General features: G+C 40.5%; 1 long non-coding RNA gene across 1 annotated transcript in view; it reads right to left on the bottom strand.

Moving 5' to 3' along the window:
* Positions 1 to 25,111, bottom strand: part of LOC121398984 — a 31,420-nt gene extending 6,309 nt beyond the window's left edge. Inside the window, exons 1-2 of the long non-coding RNA XR_005964676.1 lie at positions 24,493 to 25,111; positions 19,573 to 19,643 (exon numbers count right to left, since the gene is read on the bottom strand). This is a non-coding gene — a long non-coding RNA (uncharacterized LOC121398984). The remainder of the gene's footprint in view (positions 1 to 19,572; positions 19,644 to 24,492) is intronic.
* Between the last annotated feature and the right edge of the window lie 508 nt (positions 25,112 to 25,619).

Here is a 25,619-nt window from a genome sequence, read left to right as displayed (position 1 = left end):
ATAACAGAGCATTCTGTCCCAGTGGCTGCACAGATCCTATCTGATCCCCATTGTAAGCAGCAGTCCTGCCCTGCTTTATGGCAGCTGTGATTCTAGCTATCTGTATAACAGAGCATTCTGTCCCAGTGACTGCACAGATCCTATCTGATCCCCATTGTAAGCAGCAGTCCTGTCCTGCTTTATGGCTGAGATTCTAGCTATCTGTATAACCATGCCAAAGGAACCTTTCCAACCTTTCACATCACTGCAGTACTTGGAATACGAATAACAATTATCAGAGCGACTGAGATGAGACCTGTGATCAAGTCAAAAGAAAGACAGCACTATCACATTAACAACTTAATAACAATAGAATACTGTGCCCGACATAAACTGACTAAATGCATAAAACTGAAAGTGAAATCTGTGGATGATGGGTGGGTGAGTGAGACAGGGTGACCAATATGGCCAGTAATTAGCAGAGTGAGATTTTTTTTATATTGACCAACTGCATTGATATAGTTCTATGCCCAGAAACAATTTGCCAGTGCCCCCCCCCCACACACATTCTGTACGGCCCTGGCACTCTAATTCTAGTGGCCGCCAAAGAGATTGCAGTTGGAGTATAAAGCTTTTGCCATGTCTGCAGCTCCTAAATAGTTAAAGAGGAGATTCTGCAACCTGCAGGCTTACTCATGTAGCTAAACTATATCTCCCATCCCTGTGTAACAGCTTCTGGTTGTGGGTTGTACTTCAGCAAGAGGCCAGAGGTTGCCCTACTCTGAAATCCCACGTAGACAAGAGCCTCTCTAGGGCTGGCAGTTTGAGAGAGAGAGAGAGAGAGAGACATGGCCTCTTTATGCATTCCCACTGCTTGAGAGACAGATCATGTGAGTCCAACTCCAGACGGCTGTGTATAAGCCTAAGGGACATTCTGTATGCAGGGAAGAAAGCGCAGTATGGAGAGATCAGGTCTTAAAGGGGATATAAACCCAAATATAACATGTTGAAAGAATAAAAAGAGAGAGACAGATATTGCTTTTAATAGCTATTACATGTACAAATAACTGAAAAATATGAAATAAATATACATGGAATTGTATTTGTTTTCTTGTATTAGGTTTCCATCCCCTTCATTATTCTTTAGGGTACAGTAGTAAGAAATGGCTTGGAGGAGAAAGCCCATAGATGATGTAACAGACCCCAGTGTGGGACAGGGGGAGGCACCATCATAATAACTACAATACAAGTTTAAAATCGGCTGAATTTCATCATAATGCTGCCCCTTTTGTTCCTGTTCTACTTCAACTCTTCATAATAAAACTCTACTTCACCCCAAATGTCTCACTTCCAAAAAGTATCCGGGGATATTATCACATAAGGTATGGGACCTGTTATCCAGAATGCTCGTGACCTGGGGCTTTCTGGATAACAGATCTTTCCATAATTTGGATCTTCATGCCTAGAAAATCATGTAAACATTATATAAACCCAATAGGCTGGTTCTGCTTCCAATACGGAGATCAAGCAGTATTAGTAGTGAGAAATGATTGTTGGCTTTACCAGTATTGATTGTGATGTATGTAACTCCATATGTTCTATGTATATAATTCATGTGATTTAGTTGTATAATCACATTTACTTTACAGTGCTACGCAATATGTTGGCGCTATATAAATACATGTTAATAATAATAATAATAATTATATCTTAGTTTGGATCAAGTACAACAGACTGTTTTATTACCAAAGGAAATTAGTTATGAAAATCTGGATTTATTTGGAAAAAATGGAGTCTATGCAAAACAGCCTTTCCGTAATCCTGAGCATTCTGGACAATGGGTTTCGGGATAACGTATCCCATAACTGTACTATTACGTCCATGTCCTTTCATTTAAGCCAAGGTCTGTAAAATTTTGACAAAAGTTTGTTTCACTTTTTTTTTTTTTTCATTTGACCAAACCCAATATTTCCTACTGTAGATGAAAGTTCCACTCAAATTCCACCTGAAAGTTCTCCCCATGAGTGATGAAACTCTCATGTTGGTAAGTTTATGGGGTCAATTTACTAAAGGACGAAGTGACTAACGCTGGCAAAAAATAGCCAGCGTGACGTCATTTCGTAACTTCGTAGGTTTACTAATGGTAGCCGGCATAACTTCGCTAGCAAAGGAGATATACTCTAGCGGTACTTCGCTCCCTAACACCTGGCGAATTCGCTTTCTATCGAATGGACGTAACTACGCAAATTCAATAAGATGCGGATTTTACTGAACGTTACCTCTTGCGCCAGACTTGCCTTCACCACCTCAGACCAGGGGAAGTGCAATAGAGGAGATAGGAGTTCCTCAAAAAATAGTTGAAAAAACTCCCAAAAACGCTGGCGACTTTTCCTTTGTTCAGGGTGATAGGCTGCAAAAGATCGTAAATTTTTTTTGAGGTAACCGGCTTCCCCCCTACATTTCCTAACATATGGCACATAAACTATACACTGGGCTCATGTGTAGGGCAATATAACAACTCTATTTTATTTTATTAAGGTTCCCTGGGCTTGTGTAGTGTAATGTATTTGCCGCAACATATACGTCCATCAACTTTACCTTCCCGCCATATGCAAATGAAGCAACGCTAGCGCAACTTAGTTTCGCTTGCCGCAGTAACGCTAGCCCAACTTCGCCAGCATTCAGTGCCCTGGACGCAACTTTGGAATTTCGCGATTTAGCGTTGTCCTGGCGAATCTACGCCTGGCGAAGTGTTGCGATGTGAGCGAAGCCGTCGCTGGCGAATTTTCGGAGGTTAGTAAATTTGCCCCTAAGTTTCCATCCTGATGTAGGGATCTGACTTTTGGCCTCTTTATAACATACAATTCTATTCCACCACCAAAAACTGGTTTGATCGAAAGGAACTCAATTCTGTTCAATTATTAGCAAGTAGTGAGGATATGTAACAGACTCCCTGGGGCAAATACCAATGTCACCTCTTGAACCAAGAATGAAGGCGTTGATTCGCTTACAATGTATCAGTGATTAGTAGTTATTTTTTTTATTGTTATTATTCACACTGCGTATTTTCAGTACTAAATGTCTTTTTTTCCTCACCGAATTATTTGGGTTTTCCAGGAGACTGTACAATCGACGTCAAAACAGGTTTTGAAATTACCCAAAAGTAACGAGTTGCTATGGCAACACGACACAGACAAAGCAGAAGATCACAGCTAGATACAGTCTAATTACAGATTGTTAGTAGGTGGGAAATGTATCCCCAATTGTATTGTCTGCAAAGAGAGTACACACACTGCTCATATACATGTCAACAACACATAGGCATCTACTGTATACAGGGAATCCTAACTTTTTTATTATACTTGTATTTATACATATGGGAAGGAGGTGCCATATTGTTTCCCTTAGACAGTACAGTATGAGGGTATAGCGTATTGTGTGCCCAGAACATTCCTTCTCTGTATATTTGTATTTATACATATGGGAAGGAGGTGCCATATTGTTTCCCTTAGACAATACAGTATGAGGGTATAGCTTATTGTGTGCCCAGAACATTCCTTCTCTGTATATTTGTATTTATACATATGGGAAGGAGGTGCCATATTGATTCCCTTAGACAGTACAGTATGAGGGTATAGTTTATTGTGTGCCCAGAAAATTCCTTCTCTGTATATTTGTATTTATACATATGGGAAGGAGGTGCCATATTGTTTCCCTTAGACAGTACAGTATGAGGGTATAGCTTATTGTGTGCCCAGAACATTCCTTCTCTGTATATTTGTATTTATACATATGGGAAGGAGGTGTCATATTGTTTCCCTAGACAGTACAGTATGAGGGTATAGCTTATTGTGTGCCCAGAACATTCCTTCTCTGTATATTTGTATTTATACATATGGGAAGGAGGTGCCATGTTGTTTCCCTTAGACAGTACAGTATGAGGGTATAGCTTATTGTGTGCCCAGAACATTCCTTCTCTGTATATTTGTATTTATACATATGGGAAGGAGGTGCCATGTTGTTTCCCTTAGACAGTACAGTATGAGGGTATAGCTTATTGTGTGCCCAGAACATTCCTCTGTATATTTGTATTTATACATATGGGAGGAGGTGCCATATTGTTTCTCTTAGACAGTACAGTATGAGGGTATAGCTTATTGTGTGCCCAGAACATTCCTTCTCTGTATATTTGTATTTATACATATGAGAAGGAGGTGCCATGTTGTTTCCCTTAGACAGTACAGTATGAGGGTATAGCTTATTGTGTGCCCAGAACATTCCTTCTCTGTATATTTGTATTTATACATATGGGAAGGAGGTGCCATATTGTTTCCCTTAGACAGTACAGTATGAGGGTATAGCTTATTGTGTGCCCAGAACATTCCTTCTCTGTATATTTGTATTTATACATATGGGAAGGAGGTGCCATGTTGTTTCCCTTAGACAGTACAGTATGAGGGTATAGCTTATTGTGTGCCCAGAACATTCGTTTTCTGTATATTTGTACAGAGGACATAGGGTGGCCTTTATCTCTTATGAGAACAAGTATCAGTTTTCATATTTAAAGGAGCCGTGTCTGGTAGATAACTAGTTACATTGCCCAGTAGCTATGTTGATAAGTCAGGGCTGTTTGTTCCAGTGAAAACCATCAGCTGAGTGGCACATGGCTCTTTGTTTTTCATTCTGCAATTAATAGGGAACTATAATAAGGTTCCTGGAAGATGCAGTTCAGCAACATCTGGATAACTGCAGCCTTAGATAACTCTGTCTCTTTTACCCTGTACTGTTTAAGCAGCTTCTTCCCTAGAGGCCAGAACTCACTGCCCAAGGCTGTTTGACCAATGACCTCTATGTTTTCTCTCTTTTCTCCCTCCCTCCTGAGTTCCTTGCCATAAGAGTCGATAAAGGAATAGCAGTGTTTAGATTGGAACCCTATGGAACCAGCCAATCTGATTTGAACCCCCATTTTTCCTGCTGCCGGCACAGCAGTTGGGGGGTTGTGTTCAACTGTTCAAGCTGCCCCATAAGCCCTCGCTTCAGCAGCTGACAGCTCATTTTACCAATCTCAGCTGAAGGAGACGGGAGGCACAGGTTGGGGGGCGAGAGCAGATGTGAGACTGCTTCTGCTGGCTCAGGGATTTGTTTAGCCAGAGGGGTAAGAGCACTGAAATGAACCTTACAGGCTGTTGTCATAGAGACCACTGATATGTCCTTCAAATAAAAGGGTCTCAAATTGTACAAGCCCAAATCATCTCTTCTATTATAAAGTTATCCCTGCACACTTACATTGTAGCTCATTAAGGAAAAAATGGTCCAAATCTAATTTTCTTTTATATATTTGTTGTCACCTCTTGGATGTATTGTCTCCTCTCAGCTTCTGTAGTAGGTGTGGTTACAGGTGGGCAGGGCACTTGCAAGAGTCCTGCACTGCGAACTGCAAACCCAAAAGCTTCAAGCCACATCACATGTAGAATTCTGCAGCTAGCAGTTGATTTATGTGACCATAATGAACATTTATGGGCTTAGTATGTTAAGTATTGCCACCGGGTTGGGTAGTGTCACTTCTTACCATTCCTTGGAATTCTTACCAGCTCATTAGTCCTATATGTAGAATAAATGTTGTGTGTGCTGAGGGAAACAATATGGCAGATGCCGAAACATATGTATAGATAAAAATATTCAGAGAAGGAATGTTCTGGGCACACAATAAGCTATACCCTCATACTGTGCTGTCTAATGGAAACAATATGGCACCTCCTTCCCATATGTATAAATACAAATATACAGAGAAGGAATGTTCTGGGCACACAATAAGCTATACCCTCATACTGTACTGTCTAAGGCAGAGGTCCCTGTAGCAATATGATATATTACAACTGGCCACTAGATGTCTCACTGTTTTAACTTATGCAAGAACTAGCAGGATATACTTGTTGGTAGTTACAGACCGTGTGGTCAGCAGCTAATGGTCTCTCTTGGGATCAGTTAATAAAGTCTGTGCTACGTGATCCTGAGTGTGTACCTCCTTGATGTAAGTCTCCCTTCATAACATGGTGGCAGCAGGGAAGTAAACCTTGGAGTGAAAAGCTGACTGAAATCACTGGGAGTGAAAGTGAAAGTAAAGCAGCATCCAGAGGCTGTGACTGGAGCTACAGCTATAACTGTGAGTAACAATCACTGATAATATTCCTACAAGATGGAGAGTGGACTGAAACCCCCTGAGAGACTTAATGTAAATGCTTCCAACCTGTCACAAGCTTGGAAACACTGGAAAGAGGAGTTTGGCCTGTATGTGGATCTCACTGTAGCACCCAGTGATGAGAACCGAAAAATAAAGCTCTTTCATTATTTGATTGGGGAAAAGGGCAGAGAAATCTCACAGACCTTATGCATAACAAGTGGCAGAGATGACAGTCTCTCTCTGAAAGATATAATCCAGGCATTTGATGAATACTGTGATCCAAAAAAGAATGAAACTGTGGAAAGATACACATTCTTTTCAAGGAACCAGGAGCCTGGGGAAAATATTGACATATATGCCACAGAACTGAAACTACTAGCATCCACATGTGAATTTGGGGATATAAGAGACTCTCTCATAAGAGACAGAATAGTGTGTGGAATCAGAGAGTCACATCTGAGAGAGAGACTGCTTAGGGAAGAGGATTTGGGCCTGGAAAAATGTCTCCAGATCTGCAGAGCATCTGAAATAACAAAAGATAATCTGAAAATGATTGAGGGCCCATCTGAGAGTATGGTACATGCAGTAACCGGTAAAGGAAAAATAAAATATAAAATCCAGGAAACTTTAATACTGTGTAAATACTGTGGTAAAAGACATGAAAGAGACAAAGAGAAATGTCCTGCTTATGGTCAGACATGTAGGGTCTGTGGAAAAAGAAATCATTTCTCAGCCCAGTGTAGGCAGAGCAGAAAGTCACAGCACAGATATGTAAACACAGTGACACAGGACTCAGACACAGACAGTGCAGAGGACATACTGTGGATGCAACTACAGTCAGCAGCAGAAAGTGTAAATGTGGTTAATCCACCAATGCTTAAAGATTCAAATCAACTTTTTGCTACATTTCTTCTAGATAGTAAGCCCATTAAGTTTCAGCTGGACTGTGGGGCAAGCTGCAATGTTATTCCCTTCCATTTGCTTAACAACGATGTTAAACTAGAACACACTGACCAAGTACTTATGATGTATAACAAAAGTATTCTGAAGCCTATGGGTAAATGCAGACTTAAAATTCGTAACCCATGTAATAAAAAGAGTTACAGACTGGAGTTCACAGTTGTACAAAATGGCCATCATATTCCACTACTGGGTGTAAAAGCTGTTCAGGCAATGGACTTAATAAAAGTGCAGTTTCACAACATAATGGCTCTAAAGGGCTCTACAAGTCTCCAAATTTCTCCAGAAAAGTTAGACTGTGATTTGGATTTACAGATAATACAAGCACACTATGCAGACCTGTTTAAAGGGGATGGGTGCTTGGAAGGCAAGTATAAACTGGAGGTTAATTCTGCCATAGAACCATCCAGGCTACCCACAAGGAGAGTGCCTGTAGCTATGATGCAACCACTAAAAGAAGAACTTCAGGATTTACACAACAGACACATTATAGAACCAGTTCAAAAGAGCACTGACTGGATAAGTAGCTTGGTCATAGTAAAGAAACCATCAGGTAAACTAAGGATATGTATAGATCCTAAACCACTTAACAAAGCCCTGAAAAGGAATCATTACCCAATGCCTACAATAGAAGATATTCTTCCAGATTTATCAAAAGCCAGGATATTTTCAGTATGTGATGTTAAAAATGGATTTTGGCATGTGGAACTAGATGAGAAATCAAGCTACTTGACAACTTTTGCCACCCCATTTGGGAGATATAGATGGCTCAGAATGCCCATGGGAATAAGTCCAGCTCCAGAAGTCTTTCAGCAAAGGCTAAATCAAGCTCTAGAGGGACTTTCAGGTATTAAGACAATAGCTGATGACATACTAATTGTTGGTGAAGGTGACAGCCTAGAATCTGCTACCCGGGATCACGATCTGAAAATAATTCAGTTATTGGAAAGATGTAGACAAAAAGGCATTAAACTCAATCTGGAAAAATTCAAGCTTAAAATGACTGAAGTACCATATATAGGGCATCTTTTGACATCAGGTGGCCTAAAAGTAGATCCAGAAAAAGTCAGGGCAATTCAGGACATGCCTGCCCCAACAGACGTAAGGGGAGTTCAACGGTTCCTAGGTATGGTTAATTACCTCTCTAAATTCTGTGGCCATTTGTCAGCGCTGTGTGAACCACTGAGACAGTTAACACACAAAGATTCACTCTGGGAGTGGACAGACACACAACAAACAGCTTTTGATGCAGTGAAACAGGCTATTGCAGATGCTGCCACACTCAAATATTATAACCCTTCTCAAGCAGTGATAATACAATGTGATGCCTCAGAAAATGGCATGGGAGCCACACTGATGCAGGAAAAAGAACCTGTAGCATTTGCAAGTAGAGCGCTAACAACTACAGAACGGGGTTATGCTCAGATTGAAAAAGAACTTTTAGCTGTTGTATTTGGTATGGAAAAGTTCCATCAGTACACTTATGGAAGACATGTAACAGTGCATTCAGATCATAAGCCATTAGAGACCATTACAAGAAAGCCTTTAATAAATGCTCCAAAGAGACTGCAGCGCATGCTTCTCAGATTGCAAAAGTATGACTGTGACATCTGCTACTGTCCAGGCAAAGATTTACTTATTGCAGATACTCTTAGCAGGGCCTACCTTCCTATCTCAGATGAAGGTGACAAGGACATTGAAACTATCAATATGTGTGAATACTTGCCGATGAGTAAAGATAGGCTTAAAGAGATACAAACATGCACAGAACAAGATCCAACAATGCAAATTCTAAAGACTACAATTTTACAGGGTTGGACAAAGTATAAACAATATACCCCTGTTGAAATTTCTCCTTTTTTTCACATTAGAGATGAACTTTCAACACATCAGGGCATAATATTCAAGGGAGAAAGAGTGGTCATACCAGGGAGTCTAAGAAGAGACATCATGGAAAGATTACACACCTCACATGTAGGCATAGAAGGATGTCTACGCAGGGCACGGGAATGTGTATACTGGCCTGGAATGAATGATCAAATTAAAAAGTTCATAACTCATTGTGAAATATGTGCATCTTGTGGAGATAAGCAGGCAAAGGAAACACTGCAACCCCATGAAATCCCTGACAGACCATGGTCAAAGGTTGGTACTGATCTGTTCACTTGGAATGACAAAGAGTTCTTGATAACAGTTGATTATTATTCCAATTTCTGGGAAGTAGACTACCTACAAGACACCAGATCAAAAACGGTAATCAAAAAGCTAAAAGCCAACTTTTCAAGGCATGGCATTCCAGATGTACTATTTTCTGATAATGCAGCTCAGTTCACATCACAGGAATTCAGACAATTTAGTAAAGAGTGGGAATTTGAGCACAATACCTCCTCACCAGGGTACCCTCAGAGCAATGGCAAAGCTGAATCTGCTGTGAAAATGGCCAAGAAACTGATGCGGAAAGCAAAACAAGCAGGTACAGACATCTATCTTATGTTACTGGATTTAAGAAATACACCCACACAAGGCTTGGAGAGTAGTCCAGTTCAGAGACTAATGAGTAGACGAACAAAGACTCTCTTACCAATAACTAAACAACTGCTGAAACCAAAACTTGTGGTTGACATCAATTCCAAACTGAAACTGAATCAGAATCGACAAGCAAAGTACTACAACAAATCTGCAAGAGATCTACCAACTCTTCAGAAAAATGATAATGTTTGGGTTCAACCACTCGATAAATATAGTAAACACTGGCAAAAGGCAAAAGTCATGCAGAACCTAGGACATCGGTCTTACCTAGTACAAACAGAGGAAGGAAAAGTGTTGAGAAGAAATCGTAGGCATATAAAGAAGACTGGAGAACCTGATAACAGGAAGCCACAAAGACTATTTGATGAAGATCTAACTTGGCCTTCAACAAAAACTTCAACAGCAGTTTCTCAAGGACAGATACCACAAGAAGCAGATCAAATAAGTGGGGAGCAAGAAAATGGAGAGCCCACAAAAGATTTGTATGTCTCAGAAGTACCACATTCTTCCAAGGATACAACATATGTGTCAAGAGCTGGGAGAATGTGCAGAAAGCCAGCTCATCTCAAGGACTATGTATGACTGGCCACAATATAACATTTTAAGTTATGCAGTTATAAACAATGTTTGCTGTTCTAATTTTTTGTGTTCTTTAAAGAGAAAGGATGTAGCAATATGATATATTACAACTGGCCACTAGATGTCTCACTGTTTTAACTTATGCAAGAACTAGCAGGATATACTTGTTGGTAGTTACAGACCGTGTGGTCAGCAGCTAATGGTCTCTCTTGGGATCAGTTAATAAAGTCTGTGCTACGTGATCCTGAGTGTGTACCTCCTTGATGTAAGTCTCCCTTCATAACAGTCCCCAACCTTTTTTTATTGGTCAACCACATTCAAATATAAAATAAGTTGGAGAGCAACACAAGCATGAAAAAAGTCCATGGGCTGTGATGACTATTTGGTAGCCCCTCTGTGGACTGGCAGCCTAAAGGAGGCTCTGATTGGCAGTTGACAACGTTTTTACGCAGTTAAGCCTGGAATTCAAAAAATAAGCACCTGCTTTAAGGCCATTGAGAGCAACATCCAAGGGGTTGAAGAGCAACATGTTGCTCACGAGCTACTGGTTGGGGATCACTGGTCTAAGGGAAACAATATGGCACCTCCTTCCCATATGTATAAATACAAATATACAGAGAAGGAATGTTCTGGGCACACAATAAGCTATACCCTCATACTGTACTGTCTAAGGGAAACAATATGGCACCTCCTTCCCATATGTATAAATACAAATATTCAGAGAAGGAATGTTCTGGGCACACAATAAGCTATACCCTCATACTGTACTGTCTAAGCGAAACAATATGGCATCTCTCTCCCATAAGTATGAATACAAATATACAGAGAAAGAATTTTCTGGTCACGCAATAAGCTTAACAGAGGTCAAACATGGCAACAACCAGGCAAACAGGGACAGTCCCTAAGTTTACTCATAGCCTTTACAGAGAGATACCATACAACTATGGCAGCATAGGTATTCCCCTGTACTAAGCACAATTCAGCAGGAACAGCCTCTAAGTTTGCTCATAGCCTTTACTGAGAGATGCCATACAATTATACCAGTGCAAAAACATTAAATTGCAGTTAATAACATAATACAATGAAATAACATAATACAATAAAGGTTCATGATAAGGAAATAGTAAGAGTAGATAGGTTCAGCCAAGAGCAGGTACTTAGCCATAGAAATGTAGGAGTTGCCTTTAGAATTCTGTGAAGGACTTGTGGGAAAGGCAGGTACTAGTTCTCTGCAAGAGTTAGCTCCTCCTCTATGAAAGAAACGCCTGACCATCTTCAAAATTGCCTGGGGAATCACATCGGATCATTTGAAAAGTGACACTTTTAAAATACCCAGAGGGCAAATGTATACAAATATACAAAATGTATGTAGTAAAGGTCTGTCCATTCAACACAATGGAGAAGAGTCTAAGGTTCTGCACTGTCAATACAAAGTCACATGATGTCACAGTTAACATGTACATCAACTACCGTTGTGTTATTTGCACTAGCAGTATGCATGTTCCCAAGCAGTCACCTGTGTGTGTCACAAACCTCCAACTTATCAGCTCGTGTGTATATTCTGTTCATTTCTTCTGCTTTGAACTAAATCTCAGGGATTTTGTCTTCCATGATATGGAATGTATCACTTCATATCTGTATAACAAGAACAGAAATACACAGCATTGGTCCTAGTACTGACCAGTTCAAACCAAAGGGAATGGTTTGTGTTTCATGTTAATAGAGGAAGGAGACCAGCCAGTGGCAAAACCGAAAGCGACTGGGCCCCACACAAAAGCCATATTATTGCCCCTCATGTATATAAACATATACTGAACTCTTTATCAGTCAATGCTTTATTGGGCCCCTTAAAACTAATTGGGCCGCCAGTAGTCACAATATCTGCAGTCATGTCCCTGCTTAAAGCAGAACAAATAAGACTGCACAGTAGAGTTATACTGGGTATTGTACTTCAACAACAGCTAAAGGGCTGCAAATAGGTCATGAAGAGCTACTGCCACCATCTTCGCCTACCGATCTCACTTGATCCTGCTGTTGCCCTGCTGTCATCTCGCTCTACTGCCGCCATCCTGTTCTACTACTTTGATCTTGTTCTACTGTTATAATCTTGCTCTACTGCTGCCATCTTGCTCTACTGCTGCCATCTTGCTCTACTGCTGTCATCTTGCTCTACTGCTGCCATCTTGCTCTACTGCTGCCATCTTGCTCTACTGCTGTCATCTTGCTCTACTGCTGCCATCTTGTTCTACTGCTGTCATCTTGCTCTACTGCTATCCTGCTTTACTGCTACCATCTTGTTGAACTGCTGTCATCTTGCTCTACTGCTGCCATCTTGCACTACTGCTGCTTTCTTGTTCTACTGCTGCCATCTTGTTCTACTGCTGCCATCTTGTTCTACTGCTATCCTGCTTTACTGCTACCATCTTGTTCTACTGCTGTCATCTTGCTCTACTGCTGCCATCTTGCTCCTCTATAATAATAATAATAATGACATCTCTCTGTTCAGCGGAGAGATCTCAACTTCGGGAGCCAAAAATGTGTCTCCATGTGTTTACAATAAATCACTATAGTCCATGTTAAATGTATATTCTATTAACTACAAAATATTTCATCAGAAGTCAGTAGGATTGCTAAATTTATACACTGACTTCCAAAGAGCTGATATATCAAAGGCATTGATTGCCTCCCGACCTCTAGAAATGACTTATCATAAACCAATGCCATGACAAGTTAAAACTGAGGACTATTTGCAACAAAAAAAAACATCATAACCTATGGCAGAATTTATAAAAATAAGTGAGGGAAAAATGCCCCCGCCAAAAGAAAAGGACTAGTGCATGATAAATTGTCCATATAGTTGTCTATGAGAAATTCCTGCTTGCTGACAAAAAATGTTTTTGAGGTTTTTTTTTGGTTGCCAATAAAACACCCTAAAATGTGTAAAGTTAGACCTATGATAAAAACAAATGAAACAATGGCGTCTCATGCATAAATAAAACAGCAAAGAGAGGCAAACCCATTCTGTAAACTGGAGGCAAATAACTATATATTATTTTGGTTAGATCTCTTTCTGACTCTTTACTGCCAACTGCTGTGTGTGTACGGCTTCATCCTGACTCCATGTAAGTGGTAAAATTCGACAGGTAAAGTTAAAAATAATCAGTGTCTAAATTGTTGAGTATTTTCAATTGATTTCAAAGGCTCCCCCCCCTAACATGTAACTGTGGTTCAGACCACAAACTAAGCCTCTATTTGATGTGTCTTACAGTAGTTACTCACAATATCTGAAAGGGAGTAGAGCAAATGGCATTTGTGTAGCCATGATATCAGTTAAAAGCAAAACAAGGCTGCTCTTTCCTCCCTGCTGGTTACCTCAGCAGCACAGCAGTGAGCGTAGGAAGAGCCCCACCTCTGGCCACCAGTGAGAATGACAACCCTCTGAGGGGAAGAAAATAAAACAACATCCTCCATTTTGTGAGGGAAAGGAAGAACAGTAAGTGAGAGAGAAAGAGGAACTATCAGCAAAATGGCAGCCACTTTGTGGTGTTCTCATAAGGCCTTATCAAGGCCAGAAGTTTGCATGTTACATTTTCCCTTCACACGAACTAAAGTACCACAGAACTGATAATGATCTATTGTTGTGAGTCAAGGCATGAAACCATTTTACTCAAGCCAACTCCAGCCAAGTCGATTTCAACTGAGTAAGGCGTTGTCTTACTTGGGCTTGCGGCCATCTTGTTCTTAAGGACAGGATCAAGCCCACAGCTAAGGCACTGAAGGGATTATATTGCTGCTACGCCGCCTCTTAGAGTAAGGCTTAATGCTCTGTGAGCTGAAAGGGAGACGTGTTTATGATATAGCAAAGCATGCTGGGTGGGCCTAAAGAGACGTTTTCCTGCTTCAGACAAGGCGCCATAATGAGGTAAATGAGGTATGATTTTATGGTTAAATATCTGTAATATAGTGAATAAAGTACCCCCTCTTGTAAAATATAAGGATATTATAAGTTACAGAGGAGTTTCATGACCATATAAAAACACAAGGCCAAAGGCCAAGTATTTTTATACAGGTCATGGAACTCCGAGGTAACTTCTAATATCCTCATATTTTGCAACTGGGGGAACTTTATTTATTATAATACACAAATTGTGACTGAAATGACATCAGAACTCACCGTTTATAACTGATGACATCAGATATAAGGATATAATACACAAAAGCCATGAATATCCTGTAAATTATATCCTTATAAACAGTGAGTTCTGATGTCATCAGTTATAAACGGTGAGTTCTGATGTCATTTCTGTCACATGACTCATTGAAATTTGTGTATTATAATAAATAAAGTACCCCCAGTTGTAAAATATGAGGATATTAGAAGTTACCTCGGAGTTCCATGACCTGTATAAAAACACTCGGCCTTCGGCCTCGTGTTTTTATATGGTCATGAAACTCCTCGGTAACTAATAATATCCTTATATTTTACAAAAGGGGGTACTTTATTCACTATATAATTTACAAGATATTCATGGCTTTTGTGTATTATATAAATATATATACACCAATCTAGGCCATACAAATAACCACTGGTTTAGATACGTATATATTGCGGACATCAAAAAACCCCAGGCTAATTTATACATTAGTTTCAATGACATTAGACAAATTAAGTGTTGTTAATCCAAAACAGCCCCTCCCCCTTTTCCAAAGAGCTTGCAATCTATTTAAATGTATCTTTTTTTTAAATTGTTTTGTTATTATAAAAGAATTCAGTACTATTAGCAAGGAAAACTATTATTGCCGTGAAGTGAAACACAAAGTATTTTGGCACCAGGAACTGAAAGGTATGGGATCTATTATCCAGAAACCGATAATCCAGAAAGATCTGAGGATCTAGCTAAAGTATAATGCTGGTATGGGATTCATTATCTGGAAAGCCATTATCCAGAAAGCTATAAATTACAGGAAGGCCGTCTCCCATAGACTCCATTTTATCCAAATAATCCAAAATATTAAAATAGATTTCCTTTTTTCTCTGTAATAATAATAATAATAAAACAATAGCTTGTACTTGATCCCAACTAAGATATTATTAATCCTTATTGGAAGCAACCCCAACCTATTGGGTTTATTTCATGTTTATATGATTTTCATGAATTTCTAAATCACAGAAAGATCCATTATTGGGAAAGCCCCAAGTCCTGAGCATTCTGGATAACAGGTCCCATAACTGTACTGCATTTGAGTGAGAAACTGCTCCTTTTAATATCCATTTGTCAAACAAGATGTGGTTCACCTTTAAGCTAACGTTTAGTATGTTATAGAATGGCTAATTCTAAGCAACTTTTCAGTTGGCCTTCATTTTTTCTTTTTTTATGGTTTTTAAACTGTTTGTCGTCTTCTTCTTGTGACTCATCCCAGGTTTCAAATGACAGTGACTGCATCTAAAAAACTAGGGACGCACCGAATCCAGGATTCGGCCTTTTTCAGCAGGATTTGGATTCGGCCGAATCCTTCTGCCCGGCCAAACCGAATCCTAATTTGCATATGCAAATTATGGACGGGGAGGGAAATCACGTGACTTTTTGTCACAAAACAAGGAAGTAAAAAATGTTTTCCCCTTCCTACCTCTAATTAGGATTCGGTTCAGTATTCGGCCGAATCTTTCGCGAAGGATTCGGCCGAATCCAAAATAATGGATTCGGTGCATTCCTATAAAAAACAAATGCACTGTAAGGCTACACATGTATTGTTATTGCTACTATTTACTACTTTCTACTGCTACAACTTTCTATTCAGGGCCTCTGCTATTAATATTCCTGTTTTGTTTTTTTTGGGTGCATTTTTTGTTAGGATAATTTGGATCCCAGCAACCGATTGCTGAAATTGCAAACTGGAGAGTTGCTGACTAAAAAGCAATAATAAAAAATTAAAATCAGTTGCAGATTGTCTACATCATACTATAAGTAAATTTAAAGGTAACCAACCCCTTTTATGACTGTCAAGTGAAAATTTAAATACCAAGGTAGAAATGGGCTTTACAAAAACTGTAATCAAAGCTGCCAGCCCTTGACTAATCTTACAGTGCAAAATTAACCCTTATGCACAACAGTGATATCTAATAGCAAATATTTAGATTTATTTTTTATACAACTTGTGACTTATCCCTAGCAGAGCAATAACTATATCTGTAGATCTGATTAACATATTCTAGCTGGAAATCTGGAATGGCATTTAAAGACAACTCTAGGATCCAATCTTTTTTTGAGTCGCGAGTATAACAGTAATATGTCAAATGCTGAATTTTTATCAAACCAACGATAACCATTTCCATATTATAATGTTATTCAAACTGCCTTATTCTGAGCTGCATGATGTTCCTGATTTCCCAACCTAGAGAAGTGGGTGAACATACCCAGCCGAATTTCAATGTATAGCAATCATGCTCTTTACTCTCTTGCAAATTGGTTATTTTCCTGTTGTTTTGTCTCTTAATTTTTGATGTATTCATTTCTTAATTAAGTCCCTTTACTTAAAGGGATACTGTCATGGGAAAACATATTTTTTTCAAAATGCATCAGTTAATAGTGCTGCTCCAGCAGAATTCTGCACTGAAATCCAATTCTCAAAAGAGCAAACAGATTTTTTTATATTCAGTTTTGAAATCTGACATGGGGCTAGACATATTGTCAGTTTCCCAGCTGCCCCCAGTCATGTGACTTGTGCTCTGATAAACTTTAGTGACTCTTTACTGCTGTACTGCAAGTTGGAGTAATATCACCCCTCCCTTCCACCCCCAGCAGCCAAACAAAAGGGAAGGTAACCAGATAGCAGCTCCCTGACACAAGATAACAGCTCCCTGGTAGATCTAAAAACAACACTCAATAGTAAAAGGTAAGACCCACTGAGACTGATTCAGTTACATTAAGTAGGAGAAATAACAGCCTGCCAGTAGTTCCATCCTAAAGTGCAGGCACAAGTCACATGACTGGGGGCAGCTGGGAAACTGAAATGGATTTCAGTGCAGAATTCTGCTGGAGCAGCACTATTAACTGATGCGTTTTGGAAAAAAAATGTTTTCCCATGACAGTATCCCTTTAACATCCTTAAGCATCATTGCACTGGGAATTCATTCTCACATTTACAGAGGATTGAAATTCATCACATCATCGTTTTTACCTTCATGACATAATATAACAATGTTTAAAGGGGTGGTTCACCTTTAAGTTAATTTTTACTATGTTATAGAATGGCTAATCAATAGATTTCATTATTTATTTGTTATTCTCTTTTTTTAATTATGTGGCCCCATATAAAACCCTAATGCTCTGTATGGCTATCAAAATCCAAATTTATCTTGATATTTCCTATCCTCTGACCAAATACATATGGGTTATTTCCCCTTATTTATCAATCATTTTTCCTAAAAAATTCTAGTTCAGAAAAAAAAACTTGAAGAAATTGTGAAAAACATCCGAAATTTCAAATCGTACAAATTATTCGGATTTTCTGCTCCAAAAGTCTTCAGGTTATTGCACAAAACCCACCGCAGATCAGGATATCTTTGGGACTTCTCCCATTGACTTATATACAACCTCGGTAGGTCTGAGATGGCGGATTTTCCGATTCTGACTTTTTCCATCCTCGGGCTATAATAGATCCCGAAAAATGTGAGTTTTTCTATTCACTAAAAATTCGGATTTTAAAGTAGAACATTTTTTGGCATTCGGACTTTAATAAATAACCCTCTTAGTGCTATTACTATTTTTCTGTTCAGGTCCTCTCCTGCTCACATTCCAGTCTCTTATTCAAATCAATGCATGGTTCCTAGAGTCATTTGGACCATAGCAACCAGTTTGCTGAAATTGCAAACTGTAGAGCTGTCGAATAAAAGAATAAATAACTCAAAAACCACAAATAATAACAAATGAAAACCGATTGCAAATTATCTCGGAATATCCCTCTCTGCATCATAGTAAAGTTAACGCAAAAGTGAACAGTAAGGGGCACATTTACTTAGCTCAAGTGAAGGAATAGAATAAAAAATACTTTGAATTTCGAAGTATTTTTTTGGCTACTTCGACCATCGAATTGGCTCGACCTTCGACTTCGAAGCAAACTAAAAATCGTTCGACCATTCGATAGTTATAGTACTGTCTCTTAAAAAAAAACTTCGACCACCTACTTCGCCACCTAAAACCATGCCGAGCATCAATGTTAGCCTATGGGGAAGGTCCCCATAGGCTTTCCTAGCTTTTTTTGATTGAAGGAAAATTGTTCGATCGATGGATTAAAATCCTTAGAATCGTTCGATTCGAAGGATTTAATTGTTCCTTTGATTGTACAAACGAAGGAAATGCGGTAAATCCTTCGACTTCAATATTCGAAGTCGAAGGATTTTACTTCGACGGTCGAATATCGAGGGTTAATTAACCCTCGATATTCGACCCTAAGTAAATGTGCCCCTAAGAGTTGCTTATATAAGAAAGTAAGTTGCGACAATCCTGTAGCAGCATGAGAACTGTTTTTCAGCAGAGTTTATGGCAGCACAGCCTCCAATGTGCCTTTAATTCCTGATCTTATCGATGAGAAGCATGAATTGTCCCTCCGTGTTGACATTGGACCCCATGTGTGGAAAGACAAGCTGCGGCTGAATGTATTTCACATAGATGCAACTTGGTGCTGCTCTTTACTGTTCCTTTGACCCTCTTACACCTCATGCAAACCCTAGGGCCACATCTGAAAACCCCAATGTACAAAGAAAGCACACAGATCCTGCGCCATTTTTGAGATCAAAGCCAGACAGACGGTTGCCGCCATCTTTGATACAGTTGGTTGCACTGTGTCTAATAAATTGCATTAATTCATTTGCTTAAACACACAATGCTCAGTTTTAATGGCAGGCTTCCAACTTGTGTGTTGCATTGCCTTAAATGGATTACCCTTTTGGCCGGATGAAATAAACCCACCATGTATATTTATGCAGATGAGAGAGCACTGCTCCCTTCCTCAGGCATGAAAAGGTTAAGAGGAACACAGCATGTAGTACTCAGCGTTCAGCTGCTTGTGCACTCTACTGCCACCTAGTGCCTTGCACAACTGGTGAGTGAGTGTGTGTGCAAGGACATAGCCATCTCGGGAGGAGAGAAAGGCTTGACGATAAAATGGCTGCCTTCCCAGCAAGTTTGCAGAACACCTAGTGGCCGTGCAGGGTAATGCAGCTTACATCATGCAACAGTGGCAGCCAACTCCGCACACAGAAACCAGGAGTCACTGTACAGATGGAGTATTCTAATGGTTCTTGGTTGGCACTTTCCAAAAGGAACTGGGTAACCCCTACTCACCATATCCATCAAATGCAGAACTTGTCCAGCCTCACCAGCATCTCCTCTATGGAATCTTCCAACTTCTCCACCTGCATAAAAGTCACACACACACCAACTTATTAACATGGTGAAAACCCAATAATTAAAGATGAACTTAATCAAGCTCTCATTAGGAGGATCAATATATCTTTTTCACCTGCTCAAGGGCATCAAGAGATATTGAAACCATCAATTGTTTCTGGGGGACAGGGCAGACCCAGTTGCTGCAGAACCTCTTCAGAAACAAGGTTGCTTTCATTAGGCCTCCCTTTCTTTTCTGCATTGGAGAGAACAAGTTGTATATTTAAGGAGATTATGCCCCTAGCTTCATGGTCAGAGTCTCGGGGGCCCCAAGTGGGCCCATCCCGGCACAAGTTTTTGCCAATAAAGCTTCTCTGAAATGTCCTAAAACATTAAGTTTACTATTTTGGATCTAATTTGTCGATTCTCTACAAGCTCACACCTTAGCGAATTCTGGCTGCCCAATGTCTGACCAAGCAGGAGAAATTTCCATACTCAGCTTTAGCCTGCCCTTTAAACCCTTGTACCACTGCCTCAGGGAGGGTGGGAGTCAGGCTAAGTAAGGACAAGATTAATTCATTTGTCAGTTTAGCAATCATGGAGCCAAAGCAGTGGATCAGCAAGGGACTGAGCCCAAAGAATCTCATTCAATCCCTTCTCTCTTCCATCCTTTAATTATTGTTTCCCCTCTGTTTTGCTTTCTACATCTCTTCTGTTATTTGTTTTTATTTCTATCTTTTATACTCTTTTTGTATTTCCCCCTTCTTCCCTTATTCTCTATCTGCTCAACTGTTTTAGCTGCTGTTATGTCTGCCCATACACGTACCCATTATATCCTACAAAACAGAGTTCTGGGGAACAGACAAGTTTAAATATTATATATTATCATATTTAAATATATATGTATAATATACTGTATTATATCTGCAGATGCACCATGTTGGCCACCCAGATCCTTATCACTTCTTACTGTTCCAAACTTTCAACCTTTTTTTTTTCCTATAAGATCAGAACACTGGAAAGGCGCCTGTTATACAGTATGATCTCCCTCTGTGCGGTCATAGAGATCATACCTGATCCTCTGCTTTATTCCTGGTCTCCTTCTAATCTGTCCCTCTAACCCCCTTTCCCTTTTTCATTTCTTGTTTTTGTCTCTGAACACTCTCTTTTTTATATCCTCCCCCCAACTGTTTGATCTTACTCTCTCCGTTCTCTCCCCTTATATATTATTCGTCTCTTCCCCATTTCTCTCTCTCTACTACCCAACTCCCCTTGTCTTCTTTCTGTCCTTCTGTCTCTCATCCCCTCGCCTTTCCTATTCTCCCCAACTGTTTGGCCTTACTATCCCCATCCTTCCTCTTCCCTTCTATATTTCTCCTTTTCCTTTGTTTCTCTTTTCCCTAACCCATTTCCCCTTTCTTTTCTCTTTCTGTCTCTCATCCCCTGTCCTTTCCTTTTATATTCTACCCAACTGTTTGGTATTTCTCTTCCATCCTATCTCTTCTCTCCCCTTCTATAAGCCTGGTCTCCTCTCCATTTGTCTCTGTATTCTTTAACTCCAATTTCCTTTCTCTTCTTCTTTCTGACTGTCATCATCCCCATCTGATCCCCCATCTTATTCTCCCACAACTGTTTGTCCTTATTCCACCATTCATGTCTCCTTTTGGATCCATTCTATCTACTTCATAATCTCTTAGTCTTTCTTCTTCCACTTTTTTAACACAACCAGAACAATAAAAATCAGTGGCACAGAACCAATAGCTTGTAGCCTTTATGGAAAAATTGCACTCGATTTACAACTAGAGACTAAATTAATTATATTTTTAATGTTTGGCAAATAAGATGACTTGGCGACCCTGAAGCCATTGGCTTTCTGTACAATATAAAGAGCTGCCATGCTGTTTCTCATCAAAGCAACCAGTTATACCTCATCCACAGACTCAGACTCCTTTTATTACTGGTCACAGGAGTAACCTTGTTTCACTCAGCAAGAGAAGCTTTGTATTGAACTGTTTCTGAATGTTTAACTGTACAGCATGTACAAGTAATTTTCTGTGCTCCTTCAGCTGCAGATCCCTTGAATTATGCATGATATACAGTCAAGTGTTTATCCTAAGTCTTTATCTTGTCCTCCTATATATATATATATATATATATATATATATATATATATATATATATATATATATATATCTATATCTACAGTCTCCGTCTTCTGTCTCTACTGGCTTCATCATGTTTTTCTATCTCCATCTTGCTGAACTCTCTCCATATTGTCCCACTGTTGCCATATTGCTGTACATCTTGCTGTATGGTCTCCATCTTGCACTATTACCACAGTACTACCTGGTCCTACTGTCTCCATCTTGCCCTACTGTCACATATTGCCCAACTGTATCAATCTTGTCCTACATTCTCCATGTTGCCCTATTGTTTCTTCTTGTCCTACTGTCTTTTGTCTTACTGTCTTCATCATATGTCACTGCCTTTATCACACCCCACTGTCTCCATCTTGCCCTACTCTCTACATCTTGTCCAACTGTCTCCAACTTGACTTATCTCTACATCTTGTCCTGTTTCCATCTTGACCTACTCTCTACATGTTTCACAACTGTCTCCATCTTGCCCTACTCTCTACATCTTGTCCTACTGTCTCCATCTTGCCCTACTCTATACATCTTGTCCTAGTCTCCATCTTGACCTACTCTCTACATCTTGTCCTACTGTCTCCATCTTGCCCTACTTTCTACATCTTGTTCTACTGTCTCCATCTTGCCCTACTCTCTACATCTTGTCCTACTGTCTCCATCCGGCCCTTCCCTTTACATCGTGTCCTACTGTCTCCATCTTGTCCTACTTCCAACATCTTGTCTTACTGTCTCCATCTTGCCCTGCTTTCTACATCTTGACCTACACTCTCCATCTGGCCCTGCCATTTTACCTGAGGGCAGAGCATAACTGTAGGACATTACAGAATTAAAATTTTAAAATCACTGAGGCCCATTCCCCAAGCATTTCCTTTAATATTTGTATTTTCCCTTACAGACATTCAGCTAAATACTAAGGTTTAGCCCCCCTCTCTCCCCCCCCCCCGCCCGCAACACCCACCCATGGTGCTCAGTGTGAGATTATGACCATAATCTCCCACAATGCAACTGTTGTGCTGAGCACCCATCTGAATCAGATGGGCATAATACCAACATGTTTCTGCAACCGAGAATGGGCCAACCCCCTGGGCTAACTATTTACATGTTTTTATTTCCATGATCCAAATTCTGCTTCTATAATTCCTCTAAACAAACAATTCATGTGGTTTTTTCCTTTAGACAAAAAAAACAACAGCCTTATCTTGCTTTATGGCATGGACACCCAGAGTCAGAGCACTCATCTCCCAAGACAGAAGGTAAGATCAGTTACCCTTTATCTGAAAGTTTTATTTACAGCACTGCTGCATAGGGAGGCCTGTGTCTGATTTAGCTAATGGGAGGCATTGCTCTATGGGACAGGGACTGATGTATCTTGTCAGTAAAGTGCTGTGGAATATGTTGTAAATAAAAAATAATCACCATTAAAAAGAACAAACAAAAATACTGAAGTTTTCAGTACATCAATATATAAAATCTGCTCTCCAGCACTAATAAAGCTGCTATGACAAAAATGATATTTACAAAACAGGAGGCATAGGGGATGTAATATGGTATCTCTGTGTACAGGCTATGATCAACCCTAAGGGCTGTTCCTGCTGAATTGTGCTTAGTACAGGGGAATACCTATGCTGCCATAGTTTTATGGGATCTCTCTGTACAGACTATGAGCCAACTTAGGGTGCTGTTCCTGCTGAATTGTGCTTAGTACAGGGGAATACCTATGCTGCCATAGTTTTATGGGATCTCTCTGTACAGACTATGAGCCAACTTAGGGGACTGTTCCTGCTGAATTGTGCTTAGTACAGGGGAATACCTATGCTGCCATTGTTTTTATGGGATCTCTCTGTACAGACTATGAGCAAATTTAGGGGACTGTTCCTGCTGAATTGTGCTTAGTACAGGGGAATACCTATACTATATAATCACAGATATGTAATTATTCAGGTGCCTCAACTCTACTATATTTAGTTCACAAACTCCATTTATTCATCAGCAGTGTTACAACTTTATTGTCCTTCTTTATTCCTAAACAAGACATGGTATTGGTCAGGTACACGGAACTCTGCGTATCACTTATGTATTATAAGGGATAATGTACCCCCTACTTTAAATGATAAGGATATTAGAAGTCACTGAGGGGTTGTTCTGTGACCATATAAAGGCACAAGGCTGCAGGCTGAGTTATACAGGGAACTCTGAGTATCATTCATGTATTATAAGGGATAATGTACCCCCTACTGTAAATGATAAGGATATTAGAAGTCACTGAGGGGTTGTTCTGTGACCATATAAAAGCACAAGGCTGCAGGCTGAGTTATACAGGGAACTCTGAGTATCACTCATGTATTATAAGGGATAATGTACCCCCTACTGTAAATGATAAGGATATTAGAAGTCACTGAGGGGTTGTTCTGTGACCATATAAAGGTACAAAGCTGCAGGCTGAGTTATACAGGTAAATTAACTCCAATGTGCTTTCTTATCACAAAACACACATTTTAATGTCATGTAACTCATGTGACATCACTAAGCAACAGTATAAACCGGTGACAACACTTTTATGATTATATGTGCGTGTGTGTATGGGTGAGTAAACAAGCACACACAGACACACTCACAAACAGATGAGTGACGGTTAGTCAGTTCTAATGTTGCAAAAGGTTCTGCAGCAGCCAGATTGATCAGAGTAGGGGAAACACACAGGAGGGAGCAGGAATCCCATGTAACGTACCTGTGTGATAGTGTCTGCAGTGAGATTCAGTTTATACTGGTGGCTGCTCGGTACAGCGTTGTGCCCATGTCTTGCCCCTCTGCTGTGAAATAGTCACCCCCTGTGTCCCCTGTTGGTTTAACCTGTGAGACCTGCTCCTCTGTATCTTCCTGCACCCTATAACAAACACTGCAGCCCTCCAACTCCCTGCAGCCCTCCAACTCCCTGCCCCCAAACCTCCCCCTCAACCCCATCTCCCAGCACCCCATCTTCCTGCATTCTAGTTTCCTGCACCCCTCTAACTCTGTGTTTTACACTCCCTACCTGTATCTGAACCTTTAGCCCTTTCTGTACCCCAATATCCCACTGTACGTCATTAATCCCCTGTACCCTTCTCACTTCTTCTTGCACCCCAATCCTATCCTCTGTGCTCTGTCATCTCCCAGCACATCTGCCTCCATCTGCTCCTCACTGTCTTGCACCCCACTAAAGCTCTGTGCATTTACCCCTCTTACCATCCCAGGTTTCATCTCTCTATTCTGCTCTCCCCCAACACCCTGCACCTCTCTTACACTTTGAACCCCAATACCATGCTGCACCCCTATCTGTTCCTGTAAAACTGTTTCTTCCAGCACCCCATTCGTTCCCTGCACCCCACTCTCACCAAGCACCCCATTGTTTCCCTGCACCCCATTGTTTCCCTGCACCCCACTCTCATCCAGCACCCCATTCTTTCCCTGCACCCCACTCTCGTCCAGCACCCCATTCTTTCCCTGCACCCCATTGTTTCCCTGCACCCCATTTTTTCCCTGCACCCCACTCTCATCCAGCACCCCATTCTTTCCCTGCACCCCACTCTCATCCAGCACCCCATTCTTTCCCTGCACCCCATTGTTTCCCTGCACCCCACTCTCACCCAGCACCCCATTCTTTCCCTGCACCCCAATATAACCCTGCAGCACTTCTTGGCTCTCCCCCGGGTCCCTGCTATCACCCCCTTCTCCCTCATCGCTGTGGCCTCAAAGTTTTGCAGAGATTCCGGGTTGTTAGAGAAGCAGCTGGCAGAGCCCCAGAGCCGGTCCTTCATCCTCCGCTCCCCATCTCGGCTTATCCTGCTGCAGCAAAGCCCACGCCACGGTCATTTACTG

This window comes from Xenopus laevis, chromosome 9_10S, assembly GCF_017654675.1.
Source record: "Xenopus laevis strain J_2021 chromosome 9_10S, Xenopus_laevis_v10.1, whole genome shotgun sequence".
Classification (NCBI taxonomy): domain Eukaryota; kingdom Metazoa; phylum Chordata; class Amphibia; order Anura; family Pipidae; genus Xenopus; species Xenopus laevis.
The sequence above is the reverse complement of the archived record's forward strand: the minus strand, read 5'-3'. Positions and strand labels throughout refer to the sequence as shown.